Below are 13194 nucleotides of genomic sequence, written 5' to 3' on the forward strand. Positions count from 1 at the left end.
GGGCCATAGAGTTAAGTTCGTTTGACATAACGTATGAACCCAGAACGGCTATCAAAGGACAAGCAATGGCTGATTTCTTGCTATAATGTGATTCGAAAGATGTGGAGGAAGACCTTCGCAGTTGTCCATGGAAACTCTTCGTAGATGGATCCTCAAATCAGCTGGGGGCAGGTATTGGGATCAAACTACAGACGCCAGAAGGCACATTCCTAAGTCAAGCGCTCAGACTTGAATTCCGAGCCACTAATAATGAAGCAGAGTATGAAGCGTTGCTGATTGGACTTAAGTTAGCCAGCGAGCTGAAAGTCAGGAACTTAACCGCTTTTAGTGACTCACAGTTGGTTATTTGGCAAGTGAATGGCGAATATGAAACTAAGGATGAAACAATGGAGGCATACCGTTCTGCCGTCATGCACGACGCTAAAATTTTTGATAATGTCAAGTTTGTCCAGTTACCGAGGGAGCAAAATGAAGACGCCGATCGATTGGCATGCAGTGCTTTGAGTTCTGGGGAGACATTGGCGAGGGTGATCCCAGTAGGTATATTAAACCAGCCATCCATTTTCGAAAAACCTTCAGGCTCAGATCCTTGGCAGGTGAATGTCATTCCATATGAACCGAGCTGGATAGATCTGATCATAACTTATGTACGGGGATGGCATTCTGCCTGAACAAAGGGATGAAGCTTGGAAAATCAAGTTAAATGCAGCGAAATATGCCATAGTGCATAACCAGTTGTACCAAAGATCTTTTTCTGGGCCATACTTAAAATGTGTCACCCCCGTAGAGGCTCGGCAAATATTGCGAACCATTCATGAAGGTGTATGTGGGAATCATTCAGGGGGGAGGTCTTTAGCGCACAAAGCAATGACGCAGGGGTATTTTTGGTCGAACATGTCACGAGATGTAGAAGAATTCTCTAGAAGATGTGATAAATGCCAAAGGTTCGGACCACTGATTTACCAACCACCTGAAGATTTGCACGTAATGGACACGCCCTGACCTTTCGCGCAATAGGGGATGGATGTGGTTGGTCCTCTGCCGACCGCAAGATCACAGAACAAGTACGTTCTGTTAGCAACGGATTATTTTACCAAGTGGGTGGAAGCAGAGCCATATCCCAGTGTTACCCAAACTCATGTAAGGTGCTTTATTTAGAATAATATTATTTGCCACTTTGGTGTTCCAAGGTCAATTGTCATGGATAATGGAACTGATCTCGATAGTAAGCAAGTAAAAGAGTTGCTGGAAGAGTATGGAATCAACCAGAAGTTGGCAGTAATAAGTCATCCGCAAGCAAATGGCCAAGCAAAAATCACAAATAGAACAATCTTTGTTTGCATCAAGAAGAAGCTAGAAGATCAGAAAGGAAAATGGTTAAATGAACTGCCGAACGTCTTATAGGCTTATAGAACGACCCCAAGACAGCCGACCAAAGAGAGCCCATTCGCCATGGCATATGGTACCGAGGCAGTTATACCGGTAGAGCACTTGGTTCCGACTGTCCGAAACTTAACATGAAGCCGAGAGCAAAATGACAGTATGTTGAGGTTTAACCTCGATTTGTTGGAGGAAAAGAGAGATGCAGCGGCAGTAAGGCTCGCATCCTACCAGCAGACCTTTATGAACAACCATAACAAAAAGGTAAAGCACAGAGACTTTGCACCAGGTGATCTGGTTCTGAAAAGAAAGGTATGAATGGTTAAAAAAATGGTGTCACATTGGGAAGGCCCATATAGAATTGCAGAAGTCATAGGAAAGGGGGCTTACACCTTAGAGACCATGGCTGGAAGGCTGGTCAACAAACCATGGAATGCTACATCTCTAAAAAGGTATTATCAATGGAAAGTCGAGTTCCAATTTTATCATTGTTCATTTTCAAATTGTGTACGTATGAATGTACGAAATTTTGAAATCTATAAAGAGCTATATTCTTCTGAAAAATTGATTGTTTGAAAAATAGCAAAGTAAGTGGCAGCTGGCACTATGAGCCGAACGCCAAAAACTTGCCAAAAAATGAAGAGTGACAGTGGCAAGTGGCATTCTAGCCCAGCACCAACCATTTTGCAAAGTAAGTGGCAGCTGGCACTATGAGCCGAATGCCAAAAACTTGCCAAAAAATGAAGAATGACAGTGGCAAGTGGCATTCTAGCCGAGCGTCAACCACTCAGCAAAGTAAGTAGCAGCTAGCACTATGAGCCGAACGCCAAAAACTTGCCAAAAAATGAAGAGTGACAATGGCAAGTAGCATTCTAGCTGAGCGCCAACCACTCTGCAAAGTAGTGGCAGTTGGCACCATGAGCCGAACACCAAAAACTTACCAAAAAATGAAGAGTGACAGTGGCAAGTGGCATTCTAGCCGAGCACCAACCACTCAACAAAGTAAATGACAGCTGGTACTATGAGCCAAACGCCAAAAACTTGCAAAAAAAATGAAAAGTGACAGTGGCAAGTGGCATTCTAGCCGAGCGCCAACCACTCTGTAAAGTAAGTGGCAACTGGCACTATAAGCCGAACGCAAAAAACTTGCCAAAAAATGAAGAGTGACAGTGGCAAGTGGCATTCTAGCCAAGCGCCAACCACTCAGGAAAGTAAGTGGCAGCTGGCACTATGAGCCGAACGCCAAAAACTTGCCAAAAAATAAAGAGTGGCAGTGGCAAGTGGCATTCTAGCCGAGCGCCAACCACTCAGCAAAGTAAGTGGCAACTGGTACTATAAGCCTAACGCCAAAACTTGCTGAAGCTGAATATGAAGTTAATTGTTATTACTGATGAACAGGTGTAATCAATGGGAAAATGTAAAAAAATTTGGAGCAAAGTTCAGCCAAAAAATCTGTCATCTCATTTATAATAAGAATTTTAAGGTTACAACCCATGAAGTATACAAATAACATGATACAAAAAGAAAGAAATTGTGGCAACAGGAGAATCCTAACTGACTGCCTCTGTTCCATCACCCTCCTGGTTGAGCTGACTTATCTCCTCGCCATTGGTCACCCCATCTCCAGGAGGGACTAGGGTGGACAGAGGTCGTAGAAGGGACCAGGGTGGACAGAGGAGGCACGTCCAAAGGCTGATCAGTGGTAGGAGAATGAGTGACCCTGGAATAAGCAATCTCCTGACACTCATAAAAAATATGCCCAGCAGGAGTGGAGTCTAGATCAACATAGGCTCCTGGGGGATCAATTTCTAGTTCCTTATCAACCTCATCCGGAGTAGTACCGGTTTGGCCTTCAGCAGGAACGCGGTCGGTATAACCCTCTCGGAACCCCTGTGCATACCTGGGGGCACCGACCCTGGAAAAGCATACATGAAAAGCCATCATACCGCCATTTACTTTACCAATAATGTTGAGCAGGGCATCGCGTTCTTCCAAGGCCCTTTTCTCTAGAGCCATTCGCGCGGTCTGCTCATCACTAAGTAGGCGCTAAAGTTCTCCTTTCTCAGCCCTAAGTGATTCACGCTCAATATGCCAAACACTCTTCTCAATTTACAGAGCGTCATTTTCATCCTGGAGAGAATCTGCCTCCTTTTTCAGAGCATCTCTCTCTTTTTCAACTTTCTCAAGCTGAATCATCAGCTCGGCATTTTTGGTACTGATGATCTCATTCTCTTTTTTGGCCACATCAGAAAATTTACGAGCCTTGGCATTCCCCAATTCCACTTGCTTCTGCATGGCCATCATACCGAACAAGGTCTACAAAGATATGCATGAATACTGGTTAAATCGAGGGCATGGTCAGATGAGGTCAAGTGTAAAGACTATGAAAAGATTTGGTGATTAAGGGGGAAAAAGATACCTCCATGGCAGATAAGGGGAAGCGGCTGAACACTTCCTTTTGAGACAAACCTCTGGCCACCTCAATGTCTTTGGGAGTCCACATATTCCTATAATATGCCATGGCGGTAGGACCATCCCTAAACATGGTCTCGTTCGGCTTCACGGTTGTCCCATCTGCTCGAACGAACCAAAGACTTCATAGCGCCATTACAGAGGTAGAAGCAGTGGCTGTGACAGACCCAGAGGGGGCAGGGGGCCTAGTTGGTGGAGACACGGGCACACTCGGCCCAGAGGTGCGAACCCTTCTTGTCGGAGGGATACCATCTGGGCCAGATGTACCATCAGGCAGGGGCTTCTTCCCTCTCTCTTTTTCACGAGCAGCAATAGTGGTAGCGTTCGGAGGGTTGCTGACTGAAAAGTTGTGCTCGGATTAGTAGGCAGAACGTTGATGACTGGGCTGGCAGTTACCACGATCGGATTGATAGAAGGGGAGGTGCCAGAGATAGTGGCAGAAGAAGATGTCGAGGCTAGAGAATAAGTTACTGCAGAAGCGGCAGTGGTCCTTAGAGGGTCCTTCTTCCTACCAAATGATGGGATCTTGAGCTGACTCATTATATTGCCGAGGACTGAAAGGGTAAAAAGGTTATCTGAAGTAAGGAGATCTGAGTATGAAGGAATGTTGTTCAGAACATACTTCTTCAAGTAATTAACCCTATCCCTGTAAACACCATAACTCAAGTCATTACAAGGAATGCCCAGGGAACGGCATAAGAAAGTGCAAAAACGAGGAATACAAGTTTCACAGGGACAATCGTTTTTGTGTGTTTTGAATTTCTTATACGAAGAAACAGCACACTAGTTAAAAGCGCTCGGGATTGGATAATCCTTTGCAGCCATAAAAGACCAGGCCCCCATAACCCCTATTATGTTATTTCTCCAACCTTTCTCAGATTTGATTGTGTCCTTACATATGGATTTCTTTTCAAACGGGTAGAAGTGGTAGAACGGTTCATCAGTTCAGATTTTGCTAACCTTGTAACAGAGGAGAAGATTTACGAGATCAAGATCCAGGCCTCTGTCACGGGTCAGGAGCAGTAGAACGGATAAGATTCTAAAGAAATTTGGATTTACCTGCAGAGGGGAAATCCCTAATCTATTAAAAACATAGCTAAAGAAGGGGTGCAGAGAGAACCTAATGACGTTAAGATGAAGATGGGAAAATAGAACTTCGCTGGGAAGAAGACCCGTACCAGTTCTAACATCTACATCTTTAGGACATACCCTAATTTGAACGTCACTGGGAGATTAAGTTTCATACGAAGGATATCCAGGTCAATTGTCATGATGAAAGCGAATAAGAATTCTGGGAAAGTAAAGCAAATCCCCAGAAAGAAGAAATAGAAGCAAAACTAACCTCAAAGATTGGAGATTGCAAAGAGCACTGCGAGATCGCTGGAAAATAAGCTTTCGCAAGAGTTCACCAGAAGAGATTTGATTTGATTCGAAAGGGACAAGCGAGGATTTGACTAACAACAAGGCAGGATGGAGACGATAAAGAGGGTTGTGGGAACATCTTTGAGACTTATAAAGATAAAGTGAGCCCGAAGGCCCAAGCGTTAGGAAAACGAGAAGTTTTTTGAATCTCGAAGCATCGTTTCTAGGTCCAACCGTCATTTTTCCCATAAGATCTTCTTGAGCAGTCAAAATCATGATTCGCAGCCATTAATAATTACCCAGTAATTTATTAGGGAGTAATTATGGGGGCAGTTGATGATACTAAAGATAGAGTGGGCCGGATCTGACCCTAGAGGAAAGCATCGGGTTGGGCAGCAGGTTATAACCCAAGCTTAAAGAGTAATACAACAGGCCCAACACCGGAGATCCACCGGATTGGGTCAAGCCCAAAAGGAAGAAGGCCCGAAAACTGAGAGCCCAACATAAGAAATTAGTTATAACACTTGTATTACCTCATCGATCCACCACTTTCATCACCGATTGTAATCGAAACCCAATACTACCACAATCGCGACACCGATTGCAGAGCCCTAATCAAACCCACCACCACCACCATCACCGATTCATACAGATTCCTTCTTCGTCACTCGAGTTCGCCTGAATCAATGGAGTTTCAGCATGATCTTCTTCGTCACGGTTTGGGTTGAGCTTTATTTTCTTCTTTGTTTCGCTGGAATCAATAGAGCGTCTAAACCTTGCCCTTGGCCGATTAGCTTGCCTTCAATTCGGTCTAACCTAGATGCTTACATTCAAAGCATTGTTGTACAATACGGAACCGCCGGCTGAGGAGATAGGCTTGAGATTGAATATTGGAGATGGGCTTCAGTTTTGAAGAAGAAAAAGAGGAGATGGTGCTTGGTAGGGGTGGTGAAGTGATGGTGCTTGGTGGTGGTGGTGGTATATATATATATATATATATATATATATATACACACACGCATATAACCCGTATGTCACTTGCTATACAAACCCACTTTGGTGGTGATGATAGCACTGTGGGTGGTGATGGTGGATGGTAGAAGTGGCCTGGGTAGAGTAATTGGTGGAGACAAAAGAGAAGAAGAGGATAAATGTTATTAGGTAAAAAGGTCATTTGTTATTTCTAGGTATTTTAATTTTTTAATAGTATAATAATGAGGGTAGATATGTAAATTTACTGTAAAATCTAACATAGGGGGGTCTTTGCAACAAAATGGCAAACCTCAGGTTTAGTTGTAATTAGTCCAAACCTCAGGGGAGGTCATTGTAGTTTGCCCAATACATAAATGTAAAAAAGGTATGTACCTGTTTGTGTGTGTTAAAATATATATATATATATATATATATATCTTTTATTTTATTTTCTTTTAAAATAGAAAAAGGGTATAATAATAAATTTCCTAAAATAATTCTCTTTCCTTTCTTTTCTTTTATTTTCCCAAACATGATTATTATACTTCCCTTTCTTTTCCTTCATTAATCAACCAAACAAGATGGAGAGTTAAAATTATCATTCCCTTCCCTCCCTTCCCTTTCCCTCATAACTAACGTTATCCTTCCCCTTTAAACCCATTGTACCAAACATTGCCTAAGAGTGAACTAAAGTGTGTGATACACAGCGGGGCATCAAGGATGGACTTTGAGAGTCAAAAACCAAACCCTCTCTCCCTCACTAGTCACCACCGATCAGTGCAATCACCACTCACCACCGGTCCTCCATAACCGTTTATCTCCGGACAACTCAAAGATCAACGATTCATTTTTAGTAAGATTTAGTCGTCTTTCTTTATCGCCATATTACCCTTTATATGAGATAAGATTTGAAATTAAATCATCTCTTCCCATGGACAGAAGGTGGGTAACCAGAGATCTTTCTTAATAATCGGATTTTCAAGAACACAGCTCCATCGAAAAACTCAACACTCCATAAGATCTCGAAATTGATTAGGGCAAACTGCAATCGAACTCGCATGGATGTTTTCCTTACTTTGGTTGATTGGGAGGATGATGCTCATGGCTACCGGACTGATATATTTAATGTTCTTTGCCTTGATTTTTAATTTGCCTTGATTTTTAATGTTCTTTTTGTGGCCTGTTGGTTTTTTTATTTATCTATTTTATCGTAATAAGAAGAGATAAACGTTTAGATCTCGTCGAACGTAAACTCAAACATATTCCTGACAGATTGACTCAATATTATCGTTTTTCTTGGATCAGTTCAACCTTGAAGTTAGGATTATATAGGGTATTCGAGTAAGAGAAAAAGAGTGAAAATACCGTCTATAAAAGGCAGGTGCAAGCATTGGAAACAAGCAAAAGGAGTTTCATTGTTATATGCTTAACACAAGTGAGTCGAACCTTGTTTTCTCGAATAATCTGAGGTTTCAAACTTTAAGTTGAAAAACAATGTAATTATTACTAATAATAAAAGAAAGAAAAAATCCAAAATAATAAAAATAAATAAATAAAATCCTAAACGGGGCGGGACTGGTATAATTATTTTTTTACGAGGCAGGAATGGATTGCGAAAATTCAACCCGTCACGGGTACAGGGCGGGTATGAATTGAATAAATAAATGGGGTGGGCACGAATTTAAGCAAACCTACTTAAAACCCACCTCGTTGTCATCCCTAAGTCTTGAATACGCAAACTATCTTTCAGATAATTTGAGGCTACACAAATCAAGTAATGCCCAATTAAAATAATTTTTAAACAATTAGAACTGAAATTGAAATAAATTAATTCTACAATTGAATTGTAAAGGACCTACTTGCTCGGTTTTGAATTATAATTACGGAACTTTAAGAATCACTTTAACAAAATAATGTAGAAAGATGTGAATGTCTGTCCACCCCGCACGTGGTTAAACTACCTTACTCGTATAATAATAATATAACATTAAATGCAAAAATGAGCATAAAAATATTAAAATATATAACATTAATGAAAAGTCATTGCGGTTGTACCATACTAATAAGCATTACTAGTATTAAAATATATCATTAATATTATAATATTTTATGTTCTATATTATTAATAAGACTTATTGAAGATGCAAGAAAATGTCGTTCTATATTAGGAAAAGATTTTCTTACACTCTAAACAATCTGCCTTTTTATTCCTCGCTCACTTCTATTTATAAAAGTTTACATTTACCCTAATTTCCTATATTTTTTTCTCTAAGTTGAAGGTTGATGGGTCTCCCTCCTTTGTGGGGTGGTCTGCCTATACAAATTGACCAAAATGGAGGCCCGTTTTTACTATTTTAAATTCTGTATGAATTGGGCCTGTCTTTTGGACCTTTTGGATTATGTGCAGCCCAGTCGGTCGGGCATGTTGGACTGCATCCAACCCTGCTTAGGCCCATTCACATTTCCTAACCTTTCATCTGCCCCTTCAATTTCACTATAATGATTAGGGCAAGATTAATATGTAATGAGGGCGACGTGGGTTGTGGTTGGATGTGACGGGGTGAGAAAATGTGTACGGCAGAGCCTTGTTAATGTGCTTCGATTCCCGATTTGGTTATTTTCCTTTCTTGTCACTGTTAAACACTGCCTTCATCATTCCTGTATTCTAGTCTTCAAGTTTCATTCCGGCGAAAAGTCTGTATTTTTCGATGATATCTTCTGTCTTTCAATTTCCTTCGTCTTTAAGGTTAGCTTTGCAATATCCCTCTTTTTTTTCACTCTTATTTCCATCACCGTCGGTTTTGACATCGACATCTTTCACATTCGTTGTAATATCTCGGACGGTGTCACCACTCGTCTTTATTTAGACGAGGAAAGTGCTAGCACTTGGAGGGGCCTTGAAAACGATGAGATTTTTTTTACCACATCCCAAGTTTGTGTGGTCAGATTCCCCCCTCATCCTTTGTTCCATTCAGTCCTCAATGTCTTAGGGTTGGCCAACCTTCAAGTCAATCTTAACTTCTATAGGATCATATCCACTTTGATTCTTCTAAATCTAGATAGGGGTTTGCAGTTAGATGTGTTTGACCTTTTGTTTTGTTACAAAGTAATTAGGACTAGTAAAATCGGCGTCTGGTATTATCTCCATCCCATCACCGATCGAAAAATCTGTAGCGATACTCCTAATTCAAACAAAAATTAGAAGAAAAATCCCATTGTCATAGGGGGTAATTGGAAGTCTCCTCGGACCCCCTTACCTGTCATTCTTAGGTAGTTCGAGATGAGTACTCTTACAGCCTTTACTTCTTACAAGACACATTCTTATGAGTACACATGTTAAATTTGTTATCCATATTTTTGTGGTTTCCTTACCCATCATCTAGGATTTTCTTCTGACTTATTTAATTTCGAGATTTGTAGAGCGAGGCTTAGGATTTTGTAGTCGTCCGTTTGGAATAACATTCCTTATGCCCTTACTCTCTTATCCGAAGAGGCTCTGAGGAAGATTACAGTTGCAGCACGCCCAACATCAATAATGGAGGATATTTTGATACCCACCTTCGGTAGGGTAAGGAGGAATGACAGGTCCATGATTGCTAATCCAGATGCTTTGCCTGCCCTTCCGGTCTATTTTGCCCCTACTTCTACCACTACTACTTCTGAGAGGTCCAAGGGTTAGATACTAGCAGAGATAAACGAGGGGGATGATGATTGGTCAAGTCTGAGGCGAAAAGGGTACCGGGGAATAGAACCAACTGAGATACCAATGTCCCCGCTTGTAATGCTGAAGCAGTTATTCCTTTTTGGCCAGTCTTCCTTAGGGATAATGGCTCCATGGTATCTCATTAGGGCCTCTGCCTAGGTGGGACTCACCTCAATCCCCCAGCTATTGATGATATGCCTTAAGAACTATCTAGAAACAATTCTGAAAGAACATTTAGAGGGGTTCAATCTCAATCCATGCTTACGCAATGAATCGAACACTTCTTGCAAATGCGAAAGGTAATCTTCATTTCTCTTACTTTTTACCACCATATTATTAATGTACGCCTCCACAATTTTGCCCATCTGGGCCTAGAAAACTTTGCTGACCAACCTCTGATATGTGGCTTCTGTATTCTTTAGGCCGAACGGCATCACCCTATAGTAATAAGTCTTTCACTATGTCACGAAATAGGTCTTCTTTTCATCATCCGGGTGCATAGGTATTTGGTTATAGCCCGAATGTGCATCTAGGAATGTTAAATGCTCATACATAGTGGTTGCATTTACCATTTGGTCGATTTTTGGTAAAGGAAAATAGTCTTTGAGACAAGCTTTGTTTAAGTTAGTGAAATCAATGCAAACTCTCTATTTTCCATTCTTCTTCTGGACGATAACCACATTAGACAACCAGGAAGGGTACTGAACTTCTCTAATGAAACCTGCCTCCAACAGTCTGTTCACTTCATTTGCTATGATCTGGCTTCGTTCTAGCGCAAACCTTCTTTGTTTCTGCCTGACGGCCTTGAAGTTCGGATCTACGTTAAGACAGTGATATGATAGTGTTGACGCTAAAATCGGCTCCTAAGATCCGATTCGGAATTGATATGTTGCGGGCGTGCCAGAACCAATTGTATGGTTCGAGTGTGAGTTGTCAACTGTAGTCTCTTTGAGAATATTGACTATCAAGCGATGCGAAGAGAAAGAGAATAAATATACTCCTCTGCGAGTTCAGTATTGGCTTAATTAAAAAGACTTTAACAGTGAATAATTATAGTAACAATTTGAGAATAGAAAGGAGATAAAATATAGATATAAGAAAGTGATAGGGAGAACAGATAGGGAGATAGAAATATAAGGAGAGAAATAGAACGAAACTGAAATAAAGAGGGAGGGAGATAGAGATAAAGAAAAATAGGGAAAGAGCTTGAAAAAGCAAACACAATAATATAATGATTCTGAGGGTGCTGGACCTCTATCTCAGCATACCTCCTTGATTATTTATAGAATAAAATGTTAACAAGCTCCTATACATAAGCATTCTAAATACATCAAACTCTATCAAATAACAAATTACTAATTTTAAATAAAATATAATCCTATCGATAACCCAACTAACTATAAGTTTAAAATAAACTAATCCTAAAGATAAATATAAATATTTAACTTACATCAGCTAAAAGATAAATACTAAAATTATAATCCCTATCCATTAAATAATTCAAATGCTTTAATCTCCTTTGCCTCTGAATGTAGCTTTTGTAACCTTTTTCACGTATCAATTTATACCCAAATTGGTTGTTATGTCATTAATACAAAATTTACCAAAAAGGGTGTCAACAGATAGAGATAGATTAACTCCCGGCATATCTAGGTGGCTCTAGGCGAATATGTTTGCTTTCTAGGTTAGGATGCTGACTAACAATCATTTTTCCTTTTATGGTCTGCATCAATCCTATCTTTGTTGTTCTTGTAGGTTTTAGGGGATCAATTTGTACTTCTTCTAATGGTTCCATTGTGAGGATTGGCTCATCAACCCTCAATTCTCCCTTTCGGGGCAAAGGGATCTGTAATTGCTATTTTGTGCTTGCAGACTGGGCGACTATCTTGCCCTTCCCACTGGCCTTAAGTGTCACCACATAACACTCATTTGCAGTAACTTAGTCTACTTGGATGTCAATCACTTATTTTCCGTCTGGGCTTAAACATCTCATAACCTGGTGCAGAGTGGACGGAACGTTTTGTACTCGGTGGATCCACCCTCTTCCCATCAGGAGGTTGTAAGAAGGATACACATCCACTATAACGAAGTTCTCCTTCAAGTTCCGTCATGCAACACACACGAGAAGCTTAATAACTCTAATAGGTTCCACTCGCTCATCAGCGATCGGTGGGCAAGGGTGCGGTGGAGTTTCTCTTCATTTCATCCTGGATCTCAGCTCGACGTTCCCCTTCGTAAAGTCTCCATGATCCGCACTAGTTCGTCATGCCTTAACCATTGGTCTTCTTCTTGCTAGCGGGAGCCTTCCTCTCCGATCATAATTCCTGATTGGAGCTGTGTCATTCATCGTTGAAATCAATGAATTGGCTAGTCTGTTCTTTCTAATAAATGGCACCAGATGAAGATGTAAGAAAATGCCTTTCTATATTAAGAACATATTTCTTACACTCCAAACAATTTGTCTCTTTCTTCCTCGCTCACTTCTATTTATAAAAGTTTATATTTACCCTAATTTTCTATATATTTTTTTTCTCTAGGTTGAAAGTTGATGGGCCTCCCTCTTTTATGGGGTGGTCCGCCTATACAAATTGACCCAAATGGAGGCTCGTTCTTGTTATTTTAAATTTTGTATGAATTGGGCCTGTCTTTTGGACCTTTTGGATGATGTGCAGCCCAGCGGTAGGACGTGTTGGGTTGCATCCGACCCGGCTTAGGCCCATACACATTTTCCAACCTTTCACTTATATTTAATATTATCGATATTATAATATATAGGGTGAATTGCCCACAAAAAAAAAAAAAAAAAAAAAAAAACCCGACTATTACCTATTTGCGAAAAACTCTCCTTATGAATATTTTTGGCAAAAAAATCCTCCTCGATAATTCTAAGGGGGTATTTTTAACTGATATCCGTTTAAATGATTTTCTGAAACAATTTTTCAGACAAAATTACCTCTTAACATAGTATTCTTCAGGCAATTTATTATTATCATATTCAAACAGGCTTATCAATTCAAATTTTTGTCATACCATTTATGGTTCCAATAAAAGTAAATGGATGTTGAAGATGGCATCTTCCAAATTTAATATTCAAATGATCATGTATATTCAAATGGGGTGCATGCATCTCTTTTGATAATTGTAATTGTTATGAATCTTATGCTGATGCTTGAATTTTGGTGATTGTTTATATTATAATATATGCAGTGAGGATATTCGTAATTTTCTTTTGGGCTTGAGTGGTGCTTTTGTTATATAGCTTATAAATTCAAATATTGATTTTTGGTGGTTGCTTAAAATTGGTT

This window comes from Cornus florida, unplaced genomic scaffold (genome assembly GCF_030987335.1).
Source record: "Cornus florida cultivar Cherokee Brave unplaced genomic scaffold, ASM3098733v1 CherokeeBrave_3.0.0_Hap2_Chr08, whole genome shotgun sequence".
Taxonomy (NCBI): domain Eukaryota; kingdom Viridiplantae; phylum Streptophyta; class Magnoliopsida; order Cornales; family Cornaceae; genus Cornus; species Cornus florida.